Source organism: Temnothorax nylanderi, unplaced genomic scaffold (assembly GCF_030848795.1).
Source record: "Temnothorax nylanderi isolate EJ_2023f unplaced genomic scaffold, tnyl_v1.0 TNYL_tig0037_pilon, whole genome shotgun sequence".
Lineage (NCBI taxonomy): Eukaryota > Metazoa > Arthropoda > Insecta > Hymenoptera > Formicidae > Temnothorax > Temnothorax nylanderi.
In genome coordinates, this window is record NW_027249099.1 from 1,106,832 (window position 1) to 1,130,417 (window position 23,586).

At 45.0% G+C, this 23,586-nt stretch overlaps 1 protein-coding gene and 1 long non-coding RNA gene across 3 annotated transcripts in view; one reads left to right on the forward strand and one right to left on the reverse strand.

Moving 5' to 3' along the window:
- The first annotated feature begins 338 nt into the window (after positions 1-338).
- Positions 339-23,586, forward strand: part of LOC139771258 (uncharacterized) — a 99,698-nt gene continuing 76,450 nt past the window's right edge. For both annotated transcript variants that reach the window (XM_071703905.1, XM_071703900.1), the window contains exon 1: positions 339-1,367. The gene's annotated coding sequence lies outside the window, so the exon portion shown is untranslated. The remainder of the gene's footprint in view (positions 1,368-23,586) is intronic.
- LOC139771259 (uncharacterized) overlaps positions 14,757-23,586 on the reverse strand; it is a 116,805-nt gene continuing 107,975 nt past the window's right edge. Inside the window, exon 7 of the long non-coding RNA XR_011717890.1 lies at positions 14,757-15,201. This is a non-coding gene — a long non-coding RNA (uncharacterized lncRNA). The remainder of the gene's footprint in view (positions 15,202-23,586) is intronic.

Below are 23,586 nucleotides of genomic sequence, written 5' to 3' on the forward strand. Positions count from 1 at the left end.
TCCCGATGAAGCGCGGGGATAATCGTAACATCCGTCTTTGCGATCCTCGCGGTCCCGCAATACATTTATCGCGGTACACCTCCCCCGCCGGAAAAGTCGCGGCGAAGAGTCGCAGGATGTAAGCGATGTAAGCGACGTAGCCCGCGGGGCACGAGAGGTCCGTAAATGTAGCTTTTAATAATGCGGAGAAAATTCTCGGCCGCTCGTCGGTGCGTTTTAGGCCTAACCGCGCGCTCTAGACGGCCCTGCGAGTCTCGCGGTCGAGAGCAATCGAAGGCAGTCGAAGTCGTCCGAGCGCGCGATCGGCTCAGGGGAGGACGGGGGGAAGAGGGGGTGGGTGGAGGGGCGCAATCGCGCCCCTGCTATCCCTACTCCGCGCGACACGTCTACCCCCACTCAGTCGCGGTAGAGCCGTCGGTTTCTCTCGCTCGCACGGCCGTTTCCTCCACTCCCGCACCCGCGGCGTCTTCCTTCTCCGTCTCGCTCGATCCCTCTCCCGCCGTCTTGCGACGTCTCGCTCGCACCCGCTCGCTGGCTTCGCTCCGCTCGTTCTTAACGTCAAACCACTTAGGGCCGCGGACCTCCGGCAGTCAGTCGATCTTTCCTAGCGGCGGCATTCCGGCATTTTCCACCTGATCGCGCGCGCGGGCGGTCCGACAAACGCCATTTTGATCAACGTTACGTCGCCGTCGTCACCGTCATCGTCCACTCACGCGTCGCGAGAGTGAGACAGGAGTCTCGTGCGTGAAACAACACGGAGCACGTCGCATGTGCTCCGCGGCCGCGCAGCGCGTCGTCTCGTATCAACATCTGACGGTTGGTTCGACTGAAGGAAAAAGAAAAACAATATAAAACGTGTCCCGTATAAACTTGCGTGCCGCGTATACGCCGTAAAACCGTGACGCGCGTTGTCAGTGCGCGGTGCCGGTTTGGTTTCCGTTTTTTTTCTCGTCTCTTTTTTTTTTAAATTTTTTAATCCGCTCCTTCGCCCGCGCCGAAAGCGAGAGAGACGGAGAACGAGAGGGTGCGAGAAAGACGGAGTGACAGTACGGCGCCCCGTGCGTCAGACGAGGACGGGGCGACCCGGGACGGAAAAGGACATCGGGTGTTGTTTTTCGGTCGCGCGGGCGAGAGACGAGTCACCCGCGGAGCGGAGAGAAAGAGTGCGTGACCCCCGCGCGTGAGTGTGAAACACCGGACGACGACGACGACGACGGGCAACGGCGACAGGCGACGTCGTCGTTCCCCGGGGTGTTCCGCTATATATAACGACTCCTCCGCTGTAATCCTTCCGCTGGCACGTCCGACGTCGACGTTCTCTCGCACCGGGAGGCGCACAAGCGGAGCCGGGATCCGGTGGACAGAGCGTGAGTACTTACGCAAATGTACGCAATTCGGCGTGTGTCTCGCGTTTCGGTGCGCCGCTCTTCGGCCCCCGTCGTCCCTCCCCTCTCCCCTGCCCTTCGTCCCCACGCGCCCGCACGCACGCACGCACGCACGCACGCACGCACGCTCGCTCACATTAAAACTTGTTTTTTTCCGCCTGCAAGGCACATCGCCTGCCATGTTTGACCGGCGTCTCTCTCTCCCCTTTTTCATTCCGTCTTTGTGTCTCTGTCCTCCTTCCCCCTTGTTCCCCTTTCATTCTCCCATACAACCGTCTCTCTCTTTCGCTCGCTCGCTCTCGCTACGTCAGTTTTTCTCCCCGCCCGCCCGTCCGCTCGTATCTCCCTTCCGCTATCTCTCCTCCCGCCCGCCCTCCCTCTCTCCCGTCGGATGCGTGCGCGAATGCGTGTACCACGGGGGCGATCGCAAAATTCGACGGCGCGCCGCGTCGCGCCGCGCGATGTTGACAACGAAAGACGACGGCGCGGCGGCGGCGGCGGCGGTGGCGGAGGCGGCGGCGGCGGAGGCGGCGACGGCGAGCCGACGTGGACGACAGCGGCCGCTGTCAAGCGCGACCGACCTCTCCCCCCTCCCTCCGTTTCGTCTTCATTGACGCGCTCTCTCGCGTGTTGTTTATCCGTTTCTGCGTAATTCGTGCGTGCGCCAGGAGCGGGGGGTAGGCGGGCGGTGCGGGGGACGGAGCAGCGACACTTCGAGGAAGGGTTGGGGGAGGGAGAGAGCGCGAGCGAGCGAGCGACCGAGCGGAGTGGGGACGCGCCGTCGAGAGAAAAATAATACGGGTCGTAACGCGCGGCGTGGTGCCCCCGCGGCACTAAGCGAGTGCTGCTGTTGCTGCTTGCACGCGTATGTGCGTGCATGTGCGTGCGCGCGCGCGATTATGTAGCTGTATGTCTGTCTGGCGCGCGCGTTTCTTACGCGTTTCCCGTTTCCTTTCGGGACCGAACCGTGGGCGAGGGGGGCCCTCTTCGGGGGAAGACGGGAGAACGGCCGGAGGCTTCTCTCTCGCGCGTGCGATTCTCGCGGTGCGAACTGCAGCGCGATAATTCCTCCTCTCTCTCCTCCTCCCCCTACCGCTCCCCCCGTCGCGTTTCTTTAACTTAGGAACCTACACGATGACTGTTACATGGCGCGAACTACTTCGCTCCCCGAGACAAAGGGAAACGTTTTGCTCCTGGCGATCGCACGTGGTATGCCGGCTTATATCTCCGACTGTAACAGTGTATTATGTAATTATTCCGGAGCTTTATACGAATTTAAACATCTAGAGGTACAATAATTTATATAAGAACAACGGGACGTTTTATTCATAGCGCGAACGACACCGTGACTCCTCTATTTTTTTTGCCGGCAACGTTATGTTTACGGTAGCGTCTACCGAGTCCACTCGGCTGAGACCTCGCGTTTGAACTTTCGAAAGGGTTAACGATAAGATCTTGACGAGACGCGCGCTCTTTACGCTCCTGCGTCTGCCTATTCTCACAATTTAAAGGCCCCCGTTTGTGGAGCGCGGCCGCGGCCGCGGCCGCGGCCGCGCCGGCCGGCTCATTACGTCCGCGTCGCTCTGCAGCCACGGGAAATGCAATCGAGACAAGTGCGCTCTCGAGCGGGATGAACGACTCCGGAGACGTATTATTTACAGCCAATAGTACAGCCGGCATCGATTAGCGCGGGCGTTCGACCCCGATACTTCTCCCCCGTCCGTATCGGAGCTCCGATCTTGAAAAGGACAGCCGTTTGAATTGGTTAACTGTGAAGGGCGATGCAACAGGCCCTTAGGATCGATCGCGCCCGTACGTTACCGACGTTACTGACGTTTACCGAGAGCGCTAATCGTCGCCGACTGAATTTTCCTCGCCTATTTATATCACAGCTACTGACCCGCGATACAAAGAGAGGCTCACGGAACTCTTATAAGATCTCCGAAACGCCAATAAAATATATAAGAACATAGGCGTGAGCGTAGCTAAAGCGCGCGCACTTTCGAAACGGTACATTATCGGTTAACGTGAATAAATATAATATGGACAACCGGGGTCAATATTGGCCGGATAAAATATAAAACGTTGCGACAGTTTTTATTTAAAATTTTAAATTCAAGCGAAATTTACACTATTGTAGAGTCAATCAGATTTTTCGCTGCATATCCGATGTTTAATTATGATGATATTTAATATCGTGTTTAAAAAGCCGGACTCCGGTGGTGTCCCTCGAAATTTCCCCGTCAAAAGGTCAAATCCCGATTCGTCTACGTCGTCAAACTTTAACGCCACGCAAGTGGGACACCGTATATTTATTCCTCGCCCCTTATATCTTATTCTTGTGTCCCATCTTGTGCCTCGGTTCTCTCTAATCAGCGTTAGTTAACCAGCCCCGTTAGCGTGACTGATCCCTCTCCTCTCGGCCTGCCTGCGGACGAGATCGCCTAATTTATCCATGCGTTGCCATCGCGCGTCAACGAAGAGTCGAAATGCGAAAATTGTCGTGCAGTTTTTTTCAAAACGGAATATAATTTCAGTGCCGGTGACTCATCGCGGCGTCGCGAATCGAGATTATAACGGAGTGGCTTTTCCTCGAAATCCGCCACGCAATAAAACTGCGAGCGTCGAGTTAGCGCGACGATTATTTTTGCGACGGGGATTTTTGCTTCCGGGAAAAATGACGGCAGGCTTGCCTATACTTTTTGTCCCGCGAGCGACGCGCAAATTGAAGTTGTAATAATATCTCATCGTTACACTGTACTCATATACCCTGTGTTTGCCTTCTTCGTGGACGACAAACTCGTCATTCTGAAGTGTCGTCTAATATTGATCTGAGAATAACTCCGAATCAGATATGCATTACGCAATAATATTGCATGTCGGGAAAGAGGAATAAGGATCATCTTTTTCCCCAAGACTTTCCGAGACAAGTTTCTTTCGTTCCTTCGTATATTTTCTCGCTCGTGTAAGATTGCATTCATCCGAGAATATTTAAGATAAATCTTATCTGCGCAATTTTTTACAAAAGAAGGTCGCATTATCGCTCAGAAAGCAATTGTGATACTCGCAGTCGTTTCAATTTGCTATCAAAGGAAAATCCCAAATTTTCAATTTTCTTTGACAGGACCACCAATTTTAAGGAGACCCAAATACTATTTCAGGAAATCTATGAAATGTTTGTTCTCATCGATGTGAAATAAGCCTCGTTTCTCGCGCCGGCGCCGGCGATGTTGTCAGACGCTCGACATTTGAAAATTTATTTTAACACGATTAGCGCTGACAAGCGTCAGCACTCAGCAGTTCTATGACTAACGCAATAATTCTTTCTTCTTCTTTTTTTTTTCGTTGTCTTTCTTTGCGTTCCGTAACATCGCTTTTTGCGTCGCGGCGTAATGCGACACGACGACTCCTCGCTAGCACTGAAAATCGATTAAACCACTTTTAATCGTCGAGAAAAAAACTTTCGACCTTTTTTTTTCTGCACGAATTGCGTTATCACGGCGGACCTTGCGTCACGATTCCCGTTGACGCATTGTGGCTGCAAATTGTAAAACGCTTTGAAAACTAGCTGCTACTTGACGTCATCCGCGATCACCTATCTTACACATGATTTTCTCGTCACGCAAACTGCATTGCGATTCTATTTGTCGCATCGAAGTCCACGGGGTTTTTCCAAAAAGAAACATCGATCGATAGGAGTTAATGTTTTTTTAATTAGTACGGCGTAACACTATTGAACAATTTTATGCCTTAGCAAACTAGTGTTTAAAATTCATTTTTATCGGGTTTATTAGTGGCATTAGAAATACACAAGAAAATGCGAGATTAAAGTAATTTTGCCTTAATTTTCATTATAGTATAATTTTACATTATAATGTTAATTTTCCTTCATCGAAATATAGCGGCAGTTGAGTAATATCCTAGGTTCCCAAGTACTTCAGGGATAGGTCCGGAACAGACGTGAACGCGAATCATCGATCGGCGACGAGAGAGGCGCCTAAGCATCCTAAGGATCGTCGATAATCGGCAAACAAGCGGATAATGGACGGTTTCGCATATACCGCTGCTATAACTCAATTACACCTGCGGGATATAATTGAAAAACCGATTGGCGGTAATCGGACACGATTATGCTTCGGAACGCTATATCCGTTACGCGTTAAATGTTTACACTCTGTGATGGCATCGAGCTGCTGTTGTGGAGATATTATTGCTGTGCTGTTCCGGCAAAACGAGTAGCGACGTGGTGTAATATCATATGGCATTATATGACTGCTTAGTTTAAGGAAAAAAGTGGTATAAATCCTGTTTTGAAACGCGGATGTAAATAACACGTCCTATAGTTTTAAAACTGAACATAAAAAATAATAGATTCGCGTACGATGAGCCACACCTCTTAAGAGGCCTCGCTTCAAAATTGTGTAGACCTCGGGATTTTTCGAAAGCGTAGAATTTCGTAAAAACTATTCGATGTGTACTAAATTTTACGTTATTATCGGGTAAACTCCAGCGCAATATTATCGCTTTAACGGCGAACGTATGAAGACGATAAATTTTTGAACTATAAAAATATGCAATTTTTTTATGTTACGTAGAAATGGCATGTTTTCAAAAATGCATGATATCGCTACATAGTATCGTGTACATACTCAAATCCGCCAATTTATTCCGCACACGTATCCCCCTTCCTCTCTGCAATCCCTCTTTCATGGTATGCACATCCTACGAGTGCAACAGTCGTTTTACGAAATCAAACAATCTAACAGAGTGCGGTTCGCCTACACGATGTGAAAGTAATCGACCGATTTCAAAATTCGTATGTTATATTTTAAATATTATTTTACAATCAACTTATACTTTATGCAAGTATAACTTAAATACAAAATCTCTTATATATTCTGAACTTTACAATGAGAGCAAAGATCAAATTGCGCAGCTGTGATAATTAATCTTAAATATATTAATTAATTCGTCATTCATTTATAAATTTTAGACCCACCATCTAAATATAATACCGTATATATATATATTATGTATATATATATAAATAATTAATTAACCGCAGTATGGACAATTTAATAATATTGCACGACCCGTAAAGGCCAGGGAGTATCAATGGAAATCCCTGAAAGAAGAGAACCTTTGTTGTTGCTTGAATTTTTCAATCGAACGGGAGACGAGGCGTTATCCACGTTGATCTCCGACTTGATCGACGGGCGGGCTCGGCGCGGCGCGGCGCGGCCGCCAGTTTAGTAAACTCGGTTTTACGGTGCAGTTGGTACCTCGTTACGCGTTGCTTGTCCGAGATCAGGGCCGTGCGCGAGGGGAGGGGAGGCGCAACCGTACGATTCTGACGCAGTCACGCGGCTGCGAGAGGCACGCCGCTCCGCTTCACTCCGCTCCACTCCGCTCCGTGCCGCACGTCGCGACTGCGCCGGCATATTATGCAGGCTTGTGCTCGTCGTCGCTGCGGTGCGAACGACCTCGACTCGATTCGACTCGACTCGCGCGCATACATCGGATAGGAGTCGCCGGTCGGCACGCCGATAACGATAACCCGCGGTACGTCCGACGCTCGGACGATCGATATTTTATTGTCAATATTCCGACATTGACATTGTTCGCGATGGAGCGAGTGGTCGGTGACCGAGATCGCGAGACGAGCGATATATCATTATATTTTATGATTATGTTAAACGCAGGTTGTCAAAGAAACGACAATCTCAACTCGATGGCGGACTCGCGGCGAGGTCGATTTTTCGTCAGGAAAAATTCCGACGCTCGTTATCAAATATCTGATCGAACGTGAAATTAAAGTTCTGCGAAAAAAACACTTGATTACAACTCGGAGAAGCTTAGTCTGCGCGAAAAATCCCTCGCCTTTAGGTGCTTGCAATTAGAAAGCTCTTTGACGCGTCACGTGACATTTGAGGAAAAAATCCACTTTGATGAAAATACATGCGCGGCATATAGCTATGCGCGCGATGTTATAATATCCCGGAATTTACAGGCGATAATGAATATTTATCGGTCGAGTCTTTCCCTTGTGAAAAATCGAGGGGGGTGGGTTTGTATTCCGGTTGCTGAAAACTGGCCGGGGGGAGGGGCATTCCTCTGTAAGAACATTGCACTCAGTCGGATCGGGCCGCGCAATATATCGCAATATAACGCTGTTTTGATGCCGTCCATCGTGAATAATGAATGGCGGAGCCGTCGGGGAGGGAGATGGGGGACAGAGACGGAAGAGAGACAGGAAGAGAGAGAGCAACGAGGAGAGAGGGATCAATACCGATGATGATCGAGAGCAGCGACGTGCCTCAGCGGCGGCTCTAAGTTCCTTAGCCGTGCTCCGGCTTCGTTTTAGAGCGGTTGAACGGCCGCCGGTCGTGTGTTTTGCCGCGGAAATATTCGCGAACTGGGTGTACGAAACGTTCGCATAATATTTATATCGCTTTGAACGCGTTTACCGTGAGCCGTGGATTAACGATCGTCGTGACGGATTTGTTTTCCCGTTCTCCCCGGATAAAAGTCGTGCGAGCACATAAAAAGCCGAAGGGAAAACAAAATAATAGAACTAGGAGCGACTGTTGTTTACGTTACGGCGAAAGTTCTTGTGTTTTAAATTATATACCGGCCGAAGGCTACAACCAAATGTACTATTAATTACGAGGGAAAAATTCCGCGTTCTTATGCGTTACATAAATATTCATCGATCGTATATTTCGTACTGACGGAATTTTGGTACTCGTGTGTGTGTATATATATATATATATATATATATAATATATACATATACGTGTGTCATGGATATCGGCTAGTATGGAATTTCGTCATTTATAAAGCCGCAAGGTCATCGACATTCCTACCGCGGAACCGGTAAAACGAAATATTTTCGGAGTAGCTAGGCACAGGCAAAGCTACTAAATTATCATCAACGACGACCGAGAACGAGGTCCGATCGTATATAACGCAACGTTACGTCTCCCTCATCCCGCGTCGAGCTCGGCGCGGCGATTATTGTTCGGAAGCTGGAAACGTTCTCGCCACGTCGGGTAGGTCAGGGTGTGTCTGATCCCGGCGCGTGACTGGAATAGTAGCCGAGATAAAAATCGATCGCGGCGATCGATAATTGGAACACACGCGGTGCCGAGGAATTGGCGAGAGCGCGCGTGCGATGACTCGTTCGAAATAACTCGCGCGACAATACGCGATTCTACAATTAAGTCCGTGGACACCCTCCTTTTTTTTCTGTTAACGGCCCTGCGAAACCGGAAGCGTGACAAAACATGCAATTAATCTCTTATTCTTCCGCTACATTCTACGTCTCGTTTCGATAATACGTGTCAACAATGCGCTCGGCAATTGTTTAATAAACTCGTCTCTCGTTATGGAAAATGTCAAGTGATATTTTAACGGAACGGAGAATCAATATCAAATTTTCTTGTTAAAAAATGCTCTCAACAAGCATCCGTTGAATTATGTAAAAATAGTTTCGACCTGATTTCAGTTGAAGTTATTTCAGTTGAAGAGTTCTAAGAATACTTCCGACAGTGGAATAGACATCGTCGAAATAAGCACGTAACCGCGTAATAGAATTCTAATATACTTAAAAATGAGATAATATTAATTTAAAAAAACTTTATAAACTGTACTCTGTTTAAATTTGTTATTATACCGTATGGGTTTAAATAGATTTTGGTTAAACGAACTTAATCGCCGTCGTTAAACCCGGCGAACGTGTCGACGCGACGCGAATGTTTTAGAAGCGACGCATTTCTCGCAGCGGGGAAAAAAAAGAGAGAAGCTTATACGCGGATGTCGTGAACGGAATATTTTACACGGATTTATCATTAGCGCTTTAACGCGAGTCTCTTGCCATTGTTGCCGCTCGCGATAATTGGCCGTTAATGTACTTTCTAACACCGAGTGCCGAGTACACGCCGTGCGTATTGTTGAGCGTCTGATCGAGTCTCGATTCGCGCCTTTCCACGTCTAATTCCACGAGGAAATGCGGGACTCGAGTTGCTGGGAACGCGCCGTCGTCGCGCAGAGATTTTCTCACGCATAACGGGCCGGCGCGCGGCGCGGGCACGTTCGAAGTCGATCGCGTAATTAGCGATTGACAATCGCAAAGATATACGCAAGAATCTGATAATAGCTATTACCGCGAGATTGGAATTCGATTCCCTGAAAATCGAAATGTGCAAAGGGACATTTTTATCGAGGGATATTAAATCTTTAATAAATGAGATATTTTGAAATAAAAGACACTCGTCACACTTGCGTTTTTCGTGCACGTAAGGCAGACGTTCTGATTATTATTTATTCTCAATCATACGTAAAAGCCTATTCGGACACAAAATTACACGGTTAGATGACAAAAAAAAATGTGGTCAGCGGAGTGGACGCGAGGTGACGAAAGTGCGCTAACGCTAAGTGGCTCGAATTTCAAAACGCGCAAGACCACGGCGCGAAGTCGCCGGCTTTCTCTCCCTCCCCGTTGCGCATCGCAAAAAAAGCTGAAAATTCCGCGACCGCCAGGATACGCCGCGAGCGAAACCGCCGTCTATGATTTAATGCCGGCGGAGGTAAAACTAACGCTCGCCATTCTCCGGCTGCTGCTGCAGCAGCACGGTCCGCCTACGGAAAAGCGGAATGAGCGTGCGAGCGAGCGGGGCGCGTGTAAGCGTGTGACAAAAAATCGCGGCGCGGGATGGAACCGGAGAGAAATCCCCGAGGGGCACGCTCGCCGATTTATTTTGCGTGAAAGTTACTGGCGTAATGTCAGAAAGTTTGAAATCGTTACACCTTGTTCGCGTATATGCTCAGTGCGCGCCGTGAACGAGAGCACTCTCATTCTCGATCAAGAGACGCTAGATTAGCTCGCGTCCCGCTCGTTCGATCGGATAGGGTTTAGTAATCGGTGACGCAAATGGAAAAATAAATCTCACCTTGTCGCGCGGCACGAGGTCGATTTTGCAAATGTAACTTTCTTTTTCCGAGAACGGCTCGATTTTGAAATTATTACACTTGCTATCACACACAATGTCTTACCGCGGTTGCTTAGTTACAGTTACTTTTGAATATACGTGCGGCTTTTAATCGATACACACAACATCGTGTTCGTGAGTGTACGGTTGAAACTTTGACCGCAAACTACGAAAAATCGAGCGATTCTCAGAAAAGGGGTTACTCATGCAAATCGATGTAATTCGCGATGAGAAGTCAGTGCTGTCTAGATTATAGTCAGCGGTTGTGTCGATATAAATACTCCGTATAAATTTTTTTTCCTCCCCTCCGTTGTAACCTTCTGCTGGGGTTGTGATTCATCGATATTCCCGCGGGATCGCCCGCGCGTTATTTTTACGATCTTGGCTCTTTTGCAGTGAGTAAAAATAACAGCGATTAAAGCCGTAATATAGCCGAGTCTATGCCTATATATGTGAAAAGGCGTAAGCGGTATATAAGCGGCGTAAATTATTTCTCCGTGCGACGATGGAATGTCGTTAATTAAAAACGCAAATAGCGGTCGATCGATCTACCCGCCATGGACGGCACGGAAGATTAAACGCTCATAAGGCTACGTAGCAAAACGGACCCACATGAGATTGTATATTAGAAACGTAGGTAATGTCGAGAACGTAAAACGAGCACGATTATTAACTTAGGCACACGGGAAAATGACATTTCGAAAATTAGAAATTTGTCTCTATAACTTTATTTCATATTGATTGACACATCATCAGCCACGCAAGCAATTATTACCTTAATTGTCGTCATAATTTATATTATCAGTATAATTAGTTTTATATATTGAATTTTTTGAATATATTGTTTAGGATTTTTATATTTATATATTTATAGAATTCTTATCGTGTGAAACACAAAAGTTTCTTAAAATTCTCTCTAATCTTAATTAGAGAAAATAATTGGCTGAATGTGTTATTTTATCAAGAATATTATTGGACATATTTTTTAAAACAAGTTTTATCTCAAAAAGCAATTATCTTATTTTTAAAATATTATACCGTTCATCCTCACTTAACATTTTTCCATTACTCAATAAAAAGATAAGCAAAAGGCAATTAGGAGGTATTTCGCTTTAAACAGAACACGCTACATATTACCTATCATTATTAAAAAATTAAGCACACGCTATTACGGTATTTTTGATGTCATTTGAACCGTCTTTGCAAACCATCATGGGAACGAAGGTCTAGATTATTACTTCAATTACAGTACTTATTATACAGTGCGACCCAGGTCGTATTGTCACACGACCGGGCATGCGAGAATAGAGAAATCTCTCGAATCTTCGCGTCCCCAAACAAAGTCGATTCGTGTTTTCTAATTGCCACTAATTGCACACATATGCGTTTCATATGAGCGGAAGATTCACCGTTTCTCGGAGCAAAGATTCCATCGTAAATTCCACGATTATACGTTGCGAGAGATCGTGCGAGTACTCCAATTATTAATAAACGACCTCGACTTCGGTATAATTAACTATAATCCTTAATTCAGCCGTTTCCGCGCCTGCTGAGATATTCTAGATGAATATAGGGGGGAGGTCCTGGAGATACCAAACTTAATTACAATGCTCGATTTCTTGAATTAGTTTGAAATCGATATTAAAATAAATTTCACTGTAAGGAAAGGTACGGAAGTGTCCCCTTTCGATTTTGATAAGTTTTTAATATGTTGTTTTCTAGACAAAATAAGGGACACGTATATTTTTATGCGTGTTCATACGCATGTTTAGGGAATAAAACATCCCTTTGAAAAAATTGACTTTTCTCTTTCGGGCCGAATATCTCCGAAACTAGAAAAAAAAAAAATTTTTTTTTAAACAACAGTTGAATGGTTTGAAGAGCACTTTTAGAATAATAACAAAATGAATTTTTATTTTTATTAAAAAATAAAAATTTTAAAAATTTTTTATTACCTACTCTTCGAACCATTCAACTTTTGTATACAAAAATTTTTTTCTATCTTTTATATATATATATATAGTTTTGGAGATATTCGGCCCGAAAGAGAAAAGCTGATTTTTTTCAAAGGGGTGTTTCACCCCCTAAACATGCGTATGGGCACGTATAAAAAAATACATGTCCCTTATTTTTGTCTAGAAAACAACTCTTAATAACTATTTTTTTAATAGTTTTTGCTCATCAAAATCGGAAGGGGACACTTCCGTACCTTTCCTTGTAAGTCAGAATTCTACTGGCAACTTATAAGTAATAAAATATAAGTTTTACAACCTCCGACATGAGTATATTAAAATGACAAAGTCTTATCGTCTATTCAAATCCAAATGGACTTTGCCATTGCGGAATTTTAATTGCCAGGGTAAATAATCTGACTAATTAACAATTGCGACAAGTTTTTCCTTGGAATTCTTTCTGTAAGAGGAAACAAAAGCCTCGAAAAAAATTCTTTCAAGTTAAGTTGGGGATTTCTAACTGCACTGTCCGGGACACCCCGTATATATTACTCCTCGTGGAACTCTCCGTGAAAGTTCAGTTCTGTTGATCTGAAGTCTTTGTGCTATACCGAACGAAGAGGGAAAAAAAGAGATTGATACTTCGTAGCACTTCGGGGAAAGAGGGTAACGATTCTACAGTGTAAAACGAGAAAAGGAAAAGTCTTTTCTGCGTCGTACGTAGCGAGCTAAGCTGAGCGGTGTTACCGCCAGATTATCGATCGGCGCGAAGCTTTTTTCCCGCGATTTGCTATATCTGGCCGGCCTGGAAATTCACTCGATTTGTAGAAACGACTGGCTCGGTATCCTTCCAACAACGGCACGCTTGAAACATTCAAACGCATCGAAAGACGAAATTATCGATAATCAACGGCACGAAATACGGAATTTTATTGCAACATATCGACTTCCTACACGGAAGTTCATTAAGCGATATGGTTAACTCTTGAGTATGCATTCCAGCGGTGACGAATTTCTCGGTCAATTATAAAATTGTGTGCAATGTCCCGCGTAATTCAGCGGATAATTTGAGAGATCGTGAACTTTGAAAAGGTCAGAAATAGCGCGACGTTAATATTTTTGAAAGAGAGAGGAAAATCAAATTTACTCGAACCAGACGGAATTTTTTGAAAATTATGTTAAAGTGTTTCGCCTTAAATTCTTTCTATTCCCAATTTCGATAAAAATTTCTTCGAAAGCAAATGGTTTTACTTGTTTTTATGGATGCTGGATATTTTCTTATGATTCTTAAAAGACGATATTGTTAGGGGGAGAAATAGCGTTTTATCTTGCTAATAAACAATATGAGTAAACCAGAATAGCATATCTATAACACTTTCGCGTCTTTTCGTTTTGCAGTCTTACAAAAGTAGGTCACGACAATCGTGACCGTCCGCAATTAGTTTCTTAATATAAAAAAATTAATTCGCCCGATTTACGCGCTACTTCTTCGTGCAGTTTTACTTTTATGCGAATAAAAATTCTTGCAGATAATCGTTAGTGTATAATTAATCACTTTTTTCACGGATCTTCGCGAATTGTTTCGATACGCTTGACCATTTCGCGTAATTTATAAGCGCAAAATCCGAAGATAGTTAAAAAATGCGCGTAGATAATGGAATGTCCAATAAATTACAGTGGAACCAAGGTGATCCCTCGTGAAAAAACAAGTAGGAAATATTAAAAATAATACGTAATAGATGCATACTACTTTTATGTGTTTTTTTTTCCAAGAACCATACAACCAATAAAAAAGATTATTCAGTCTTTTGCTTGGTTTTTTCCTTCTCATGAGGAGTCTTCTTGGCATTTCATTATGATTTAGTGAATACCACGTACAGCTATACCTGTGCCTTTTTTTTTTAAGATCGAAACCGCAGTTCGAAAAATTATGACGCGGCAGGCATTATACGGGGAAATTCGTCGTCAAACGCCTCTCGCGTCGCGATATCGCGTCCGGCCACGTTATAGCTGGCGCGTGGCTCCCATTGGAATTAATTCTCACGGGACGCGTGGCACGTGTACGCCAGTGCGCCGGGATCGACGAAAGAGCACCTGTCGATCCCTCTGACCGCTCTCGGCGAAACGCTCTTTCGAACGGATCATCGCGCGATTCAATTTAGGGCGAACAAGTGCCGCCCGGATATCGAGGCTTGCGCTTCACACAAAGCGCATATCGGATGTGTATGTACATACTACGTGAACGCAGTGAATAACATTCGGGAAACCCTTGCGGAAAATTTCAGGGATTCTTTGTCCTTTATCTAAAATCATCTCGGAGAGCTTTCCCCCAGACAATGCCAATGTTAATTTCGTTCCTAAACTCGAGTACTTTATGATAATGTATAGTAATTTATAATAATAATATATGACAAGACATATTCTAAAGAAAGTAAAAATATAACATTGTGGTTGATATGATTCAATGCTATAATTATGGCAGATGACGAATTCAGCATCCTTTGTAACGTTCGTTATTCCCTATCTTGTTTCCTTCCTTTGCTCCTTCCCTTCTGTCACTCCTTTTTTACATGTTCGCTTTTCTTTCCTCGTCCTCTCTTTTTCTTCCTTCTTTAAAATTATATTAATATCCACAGAGCAATTTTTAATGCTCTACAGCAGAATAAATTATTATTCTCTCTCGGAATAAATTGTTAATTTATTCCTTTATTGCATTCTACGTTTCTGTTTTTCCCTTTTCTCTTTTCAGTCTCTCGAGGAGCCTCCTTTTATACCTGATCCCTCATGATTCAAGCCCCCACCGTTCCGTGGACCCCTCAGTTACGCCATTGCGTGTACACAGTGCATCCGCTTCCGATCCGTGTCGAGCTTCATCTGCAAAATATAACGCGTAAGCGTTTTAATTAAGGCACATGATACCGTGGCCGTTATAGATATTCCCCGGTATCGACTGCACGTCCCGAGAGCTGTCCATTAAAATATTCAGGATCTGCACTTTTTGACGATCGCGAGAGCCCTCCGCGTGTCCCCCTTTCGCTGTCGAAAAATCAATTTCGCCGGTCATGTGACGTCAGCGCATCGAACGTGGATTCGTCGGAATGCGTTGTCGTTCGTTCGTTCGTTCGTTCGTTTGGTTGTATGTCGGCCCGTAACTTCGGGATGTAAATTTATCCCGCGGGGGTGTCGCGCGCGGTCAAAACGGGGGCGACGGTGACACCAACGGCGGACATATTTTTACAGGACGATTCGGTCGCGAGAGACCCGCCGGTTTTTCGTTCTCAAGCGACACCGACATCGGACGAAGGCGCGGGTGTCCTCTTCGAGTAATTTATTCTTTGCAATATTTTAATGCAGAGCTACTTTTTCGACTAAATTACCAAGGATAAAGTTTGCCTCCTGGATGAAAAAGGAATAATGAAGTTTCTCAACTGCTTACAAATAAATTTCTTTCAAAAAAATCTAAATCTTTCTTGCTAAAACTTTTTGCGCGTGAATTTTTTTACCGCCAATATTTTGCGAGAGAAGAATTTTCTTGCTCAGACAAAATTTTTTATAGCTAATATTCCGTGCGTCCGAGATTTAAAATTCAAAGATATTCTCGCTGCATGGTCCGAAACGCAATAAAATGCACATAAGGAAAAAATATAAAGTTTTACATTCGTAATTTATCGCATGACATTTTTATGTAATATTTATATTAAGCATTTGTTTGTTACGGTTTATTATAAATCGTATGAAAATATCATACGATTTACAGAAAGGCCATCTTCACTTAATTGTAATCAAGTAATACAGCTGTGTTATCTCGTGACATTTCAGCGCTCCGATATTTTATTTAACTTAACGTATACCGATATACAAACCGCATATTAGGAGCCCAGATACTCGTTTATGTTCGCCCGCATTTGTCCTGTCTGATTGGTTGCTACGTGGTGCAGTCATTCCCTTATCGCGTATCGGCAATATTACATTTTAATTCTTATTGCTTTTACCTTACTTTTATTGTTTGCCGTCTCGCCCGCCCCACCGATCCATCCCTATTCCACGGGTCCCCTTCCCGTTCGCGACCGTTGCGAATTGGCTCGCTAAAAACGAAACTTCTCCCATTTAACCAATACCGGCTCGGCATCCGCGACGATAGAAAGCCAGTAAGATTTATGTAAAAGCGCAACGTCTACGTCAGCTTTTGCGAGACAATAATTCTCCCTCCACACGAAATGCAGCCGAGAGATGTGACTGTCCCTCATCGCGCGCTTCCGAAGCTCATCCCCCACCACCAAAGAAGGCTGTTGTATTATTCCAAAAAGATGCAAATGATTTGTTGATTATTCGGAAATGTTAATGTGACGCGCAATGCAGCATATAAGTTTATTCGAAATAATTTTATGCACATTATCTTATTAAAAATCGGTAATCAATATCGTTTTTATTTAATGATCTGATTTATAATGGCTCTCTGCAGGTGTATTAATTCCTCTTGAGGTCGAACATCCCTGTAACTTGCGCTGATTGAAACGGTATATTAATCTCTTTCCGCGGTATTGTATTAATAATATGCTTTTTTTTATGTCTCTTACTTTTAATGTATAAAATATAGCTCAGGGTAATACACGTTGGCATTCATTTTGTGTATTACGTGCAATTAAAACATTCGCTGGAAGTTACAAAAGGAACGCGTGATGTCCGCGAATTTATATTTACACGTGTTGCGCCCCCGCGCCGGACACCCGCTGTTGCGACAATCAATGGCACAAATTGATATCGCAAATTTAAAATGACGTTAAATGAAAAAGCGACGAGCCTTTTGCCGCAACCTAATATCGTAAAAACGTTGATAAAGTAGCCGCAAGCCGAGCGCGCTCGCTTTATCGCGAGTATACATGTCCGTTCGCTGTGTCGGATGTGTAATGCGCAACGTTTCGGGCATCGGGCGATTTAATGCTCGCGGGGCATTCGGTAATAATGCACGGGCACGTGAATGAGTCGGCGATAATTCGCGCTATCGAAAGTAAGCAGCCGTTTCTCCTCGCCCTTATCGACTCGCTCGAAAATTCAGAGACGCTCGCTCGACGGCGACGGCGCGTCTGTAAAATTTAATGAGCCGCTAGATACGTGTGCGTATGTGTGTGTGTGTAAAGCGCAGCGCATGATCGAAGGTCGGCCGAGGCAAATCTTGCATGAAGTCAATTTGACTCGAACAATAGCGGAGGTATATTCCGATGCACCGTTTCTAATTATTAAATAGAAAATTATAACGACCTGCAAAAGTTGATATTTTACACAACGACGAAAGTCTTAAGTCGATAAATTATGTATCATGTGCAGAAAGGCTGACGTGGATTTTGCCAAGCTCTAAAGAAAACTTTACTATCAAAGTGTTGCCAGAGAGGGAAGAAATCTTATTAAACTTGTGCGCTTTTTACGCTTACTTTACACAATTTCGGCGTATAGATAGCCTTACTTTTCAGGAATCCTAAAATTTTTTAACCCGCTGCGAACGATCTAAAATAACGTAGAGGCTCATAGTCCGCGCGTTCGCGATATCATAAGAAGCAGGGATAGAGAAAGGGGTTGCGCACGGGGCTGTCGACGATACGACGACGAGGGACGTGCAAGCGGCGGGGTTACGGGGGCGAATGATAAAGGGGTGGTGCGCGCTCGAAACGGAGGAAGAGAGGGTGTCTCGACGGAGGAAGAGGAGGCGGCGGTCGGTGGTGGAAAGCACCCCCGACGGAAGAGGTGGTCGTGTGTGCTAGTGGTGGCACGAGCGAGCGCAACGGTGGTGGAAAGGGATTGTTTGAGAGCATCGACGAGGCAGACGGGGCCACTTGCCTCCGCTCGACACCCCTTTACACACGCCTACTCTTTCGTTCTCTCACTCTCTCTCTCTCTCTTTTCCTCCCCCCATCTTTCTCTCGTCGTCGCTGACGTCACCAGGCGGTACATACTTTTAAACGAATAATGCGAATTGATTTCGCGATTGTCGTCGTCGGCCCGGCTCGCCGATACGCGATTTTCCGTTCCCCGCCTCCGTCCCCCTTTTTTTTATCGCGGAGCTCTCGTACGCGAACGCTTGATACGTATCGAGCGATTCTTTTTGGAGCGCTATAGAAACAGAGCCTAGAGACAGCGGAGAATTAGTGACGCGATATTTATTAAAACAGAAACCAATTCCCTACAGCGCGGCCATTGCGATGGCTCGCATTAAATTGAATCCATTCGAGAATAATTTTCGATAACGAATCTCGAGAGAAGATTTTTGTTAATTATATTATTCGTCACATTATTAAATATAACGGAAATGTATACGATCTTATGTGCCATGATTTAAAATACAATGCCCATGACGAATACACATCTACACTCAAAATACATAATAAGCGTTGAAGGTACAACGAATTTGCAATGTAAGCACGATTACAGTATCCTGAGATTAGATTCAGTGCTTTTTTTCCTTTCCGGTGACACGGCGGTCCTGCTGCACGGTCCTTCATTCTGCTTTATCACGATATTACGTATTTGCCGCTTTCGATGACTGTTGTCAGTTACACGTAATTAAAAACAATATGAATCGCCAAAAAAGACGGACAAATAAAGTAAAGTGTCATAGCGATATTGTGCTTCAGTCGAAAGCAATTAAATCCACCGCGTATAATAATGTTACTACTCTATTCCGTGACTTTTCTACGCGGCGCATTTGCAGCAGCAGCAGCAGCAACAGCAACAGCAGCACCAGCATCATCATCAACGGCAGCTACGGCGGCAACGTACGCTAGAAAAACCATTCATCGCGCGAACGAGCGGCTCTTTTCGCAGCTCGGATGTACACACGGATATGTACGCCGGAAGGCCAGAAAGCGCAGTGCTACGATTCATTTCCCTCTTTTTTTTCCACCTGCCTGTCCGCACACCCGTTCTTTTCCCAATGGGCGAAACGCACGTCGGGGTATCACCGTGCGTGGTTAAACCGCGATCGCGTAACGCACGTCAAACGTGAGAAACAACATACTGCATAATCGGTTCTTATTAATTCGTCGCGCGCGTGTGCGTGACGAGGATCACGTGCGAGCTCGTCCTTAACCCTTCCGTGGTTGAGATCGCGTGTACGGGTTGTCCCAAGACCGTTGATCTTAATTTTTACTGACACCGCGACAAGCGAGAGACCTTCTTTTTGCGAAATCGTTACGCAACTTCGACGTAAAAAAATTTCTGGTAAATTGGTGAAATAAGGAAAAAATAATGTATGCGAAATTTTTTAGAACAGCAGCTTGAGAGAGAGAGAGAGAGAGGGGAGGGGGGACATAAGAGATTCAGGATTTTCGAGAAAGAGAAATTAAAGATTACCAAATTAAAATAGAAAGTAGGTCTTAATACGCTTTTCAAATTGGATATAAAAAGATTGTGAAAAGATTTGAAAAAAAAACCCATATAAATCTGAATAAATCTTTAAAATACATCTTCGTTAATTTAGCAATAAAAACATAAATTCTTCAACTTTAGCGAACGTTCTTCTTTCCAACGTTTTTCAGACGCCGCGCCGGCGAACCACAGTCGAGATACTCGATCCCACGATTTCCTTGCTTTCTTCTTTTTTCGATGTAGATTGCGCAAGTACACATAGGCGTAGATGTTATCTATTGCGCGCCGACAAAAGTTCAAATTACTTCGTTAAAATCCGATCGAGAGTTATCTCAAACAATCTCGTTTGATGACGTGACACGGATGACGCAATTCCCAACTATGAGTCTAATTGTAAACGTTAGGCGAGACTTGCATGCGTTCTTGCGTTCGAAAATCTAGTGTAGCTAAACGTATTTTCTTGTGTGTCTTATTAAATATACTTTATCATTCTGAACGACAAACGTTCAGGCATCACTCTTTTACTCTCGAGATTACGAAATGAACCGATCGTATGTTTAACAAGATAATCTTTTTCATCAAGCTTTAGTATGTTTTAAATTTTTGAACTTGTGAAATATTCCTCTAATTTTGATACATTCTATGTTCATAATTCTCGCTAAAACGATGAGGGAGAGCAGAGGGGGTTTTCATTAAAATAAGCCGACATTTCCCTTTTATAATTTAAAAATTTGCTCGCTTTAAGTAGTTCGTCATAAAAGAGGAAACCGATAACGTCGTTACTCGTCGTTCCTTCGTTCGGCCGGCCGATGTGCGACGCCGCGGATACGTTAAATAGATTAATCGCTTATGACGCATCGATCGAGGGCGACTAGCGAACGCGCGCATGTCCCCGCTCCTTTTTCTCCTCGGGAAATTGCTATCGGTCTTTGAGAATTAAACTTGGCCTCGGCCCACCGCGCCGCGCCGCGCCGCGTCGAGGTGGGGACGAACGGCAGGATGGTGGATTCATAAACGAGACGATGCTCCAGGAAGGAAGAGAAGAGAATGCAGGTTGCTTTGCGAGGTGCCAGGGACATAAATTTGCCGGAGTCGATCTTCTCCCGATAAAAACTCGACGGAATCGGCGGAATCAATCGCGAGTGTAGAAAGCTAGAGAACCTTGCATCGGCGATCTTAATGTAATAATCGTACATCGGAAATTTAGTACATCGTAAATTTGTAAACTCTCTTCAAAAGTGACCTCACACTTGAGATAAGCTCCGCGATTTGTAAACCTTTGCGTCATTTCTGTATTGATTTAACCGAAACTCATCAAGGTGAGGAATTAAGAGTCAGTACGTTTCTCAAAAGAGTTACTCTTCTGACAATGAGTCACGATCAAAATCTGACGAAATACTCCCGCGAGGAGCAGCACAATCAAGAATGGAGAAGAAAACGGTCGATATCATGCATCATCTCTCTGGCTTTAATAAATCTCCCTTTGTTCGCCTTCTTCCTCTTTCCTTCCCGCGTCTGTCTGCCCCCTTTATTCATCCGGTATTTCACCCTCCCGGTTCCCGGATCGTGGCGTGAGCACACTCGCTAAAAAAAAAAGCGATCGGCTAATCGCGGTCGTAAAAAAAAAGGGAGGCCCGACCTGCCTACGTCGTAATCGAAATTCCTTTCCGTAACGCGATAAGATAACCGGCGGGTAACGCGAATCCGAGCGGGCGCGATTCGAAACGAAGACGGACGGCGTCATTTTATAACGAGCCACGGAACAGCGTCCGCGCACTACGCCGAACGCCACGTCATGCTTAGAGTATCGCTCGTTTGCGGACTAGTGCCGTAATGTTGCAGTGCGTTAGCCAGAGCGCAAGATTCTTCGTGATTTTACTTCACTTCGAAACTCCAAAACGAAGCCCGCTCGCTCTTTGGTCGCGCTTTCCGCTTTCCGCTTCCTCCTTTTTCCGCTTCCTCCTCTTTCGTCGTTTGGAAACGTGCTCGTTTAACTTTAAATCCGAAAAACGCAGCTATAGAGAAATGGACAGACTCGTAGGCTTAAGCACGACAGTACCGTTGCGATGTAGGGCAGAAACTTTTATGACGCTAAATCCAGCGATAGAATTATACCGAAGCAACGCGCGAACGTGTCAAAACTCCTGATAGCTAATGGTATTCTGATATTTGATATAAGAGCGTTCTATTCTCGAAAAGAAAACCCGTGTCAGCTAAAAAGGGCACTCTTCCGTGTGAACGACATGTAAGAGTGCTGGTAAACCGGATTGAGGTGTGAATATTCTCTTGACAACGAAAGAGAAGTGTGTCGCGCCTTTCATTGAAAACAATATCGCTATACTCAAACACTATTATCTTCGAAATCGATAGCTTTAGAAAGCTTTAGAAACGAGTCCTACAATTTTCGAGTATTACAAAGTAATTCTCATACTCATAACGAAGCAGAAAATAATATTTTATGAACATATTTCAGATTATATGCATAATTATGAAAGAAAGTAACAAGAAAGACCGACTCGATATTGAAAAGGATATTGGTGTCTTTAAATCTAAACGATATACTATGCTTTCGAGATTAATTCTTTTAAGAAAATATCTCGAGTATTTAAATTGCTGTAGGAATCTACTTTCAATTGAGGATGTTGAAATATTGAAAATGTCGGACTGAAAAGATACCCCGGGTATTGTTAGCATCCGGTTCTTCGGCGACTGAGCGCGCGATATCGAAATCAGCCCGAAATCGATCGTTACGTGACGACTGCACGGATGATGCAGTCGCAGTCGGGTCTCCCTCGATCTTCCTTCCTGCGTGAGGCTTCGATCTCGTGGCGGGTGCCAAACAAATGGCGACGCCGAAATACAATCTGGCAGTCCTTGAAGTGGCTTCCTCCGGCTCTTTTTCTCGAGCTTCCGCTGTCGGTGGAACGACGGAGGTAATACGGCTTGTCCCCTTTAACGAGGGTCGCGAGAGAGTGCAGCAGACATTTTCGCGAGTCCTTCTCTTTATATAGTGATGGATAGTGACGGCAAACTCTGCGGAACACGCGCGACGTTCCCTTAGAAAATAATATTTCCTTCGTATGTGGTAAAACGATAAGCCCGATCCATCCCGAATTCTTCGAATTTCCTGTCGTTAATCCTTTATGTCCGACGTGCCGAAGGGAGAAATAAAATTTGATGGCGTGTTTAGCGATTTTTTCCTAGAAGAGCGGCTTTAAACGGTGCAGTCATGGGTGTTTAAGCAGTCAATATTTTCTGGGCACTATTTGGAAAGAATGGTTTCTATCCGAGAGAACGAAGGGACGCCGAGGTACCCTTTAGAAAATCCCAGAGTCAACAGAACGTTCCTTAGCGTTATTAAAAGTGAGACTGTGTATTGGACCGTGAGCAAAAAGTTAAATGCACGTTCTTTTCGATTTAAAATAATGTTACAGAATGGGAGCGCGTTAATCGCGCGCGCTTGTCGCCTCGCCTCTCTCAACAAAAAAGAGAATCAGCCTACAGGCCCTGTTACGCAAACGTGCGATAAAACAAAGTCCCTCGGCGTCGTGGCGGAGCGGCGAGAGGTCGCGCGTTCGATGCTTGTAACTCGAATGGTTTTAACGGCTCGGAATTGCGCCCATAAAGACCAGGGAATGCACCGACGGCGCGACAGCGCGCGGGATTATGAAGATTGGCGTACATTAACGCGTACACACGGTTGCACACGTAATCGAGCGAGCGATGAACTCGTATTAGCGTTTTCCCTCGATTAATCTCACCTCTGATCCGATCACGCCGCGTGTGACGCCATTAATCATTTTCCCGTTCGCAATCTCTTCGCGACTCTCAATTACAATCCACCGTGTGTGTACGTTATACGCGACACGCGATGACGCGTTACATCGATGTTAAACATAT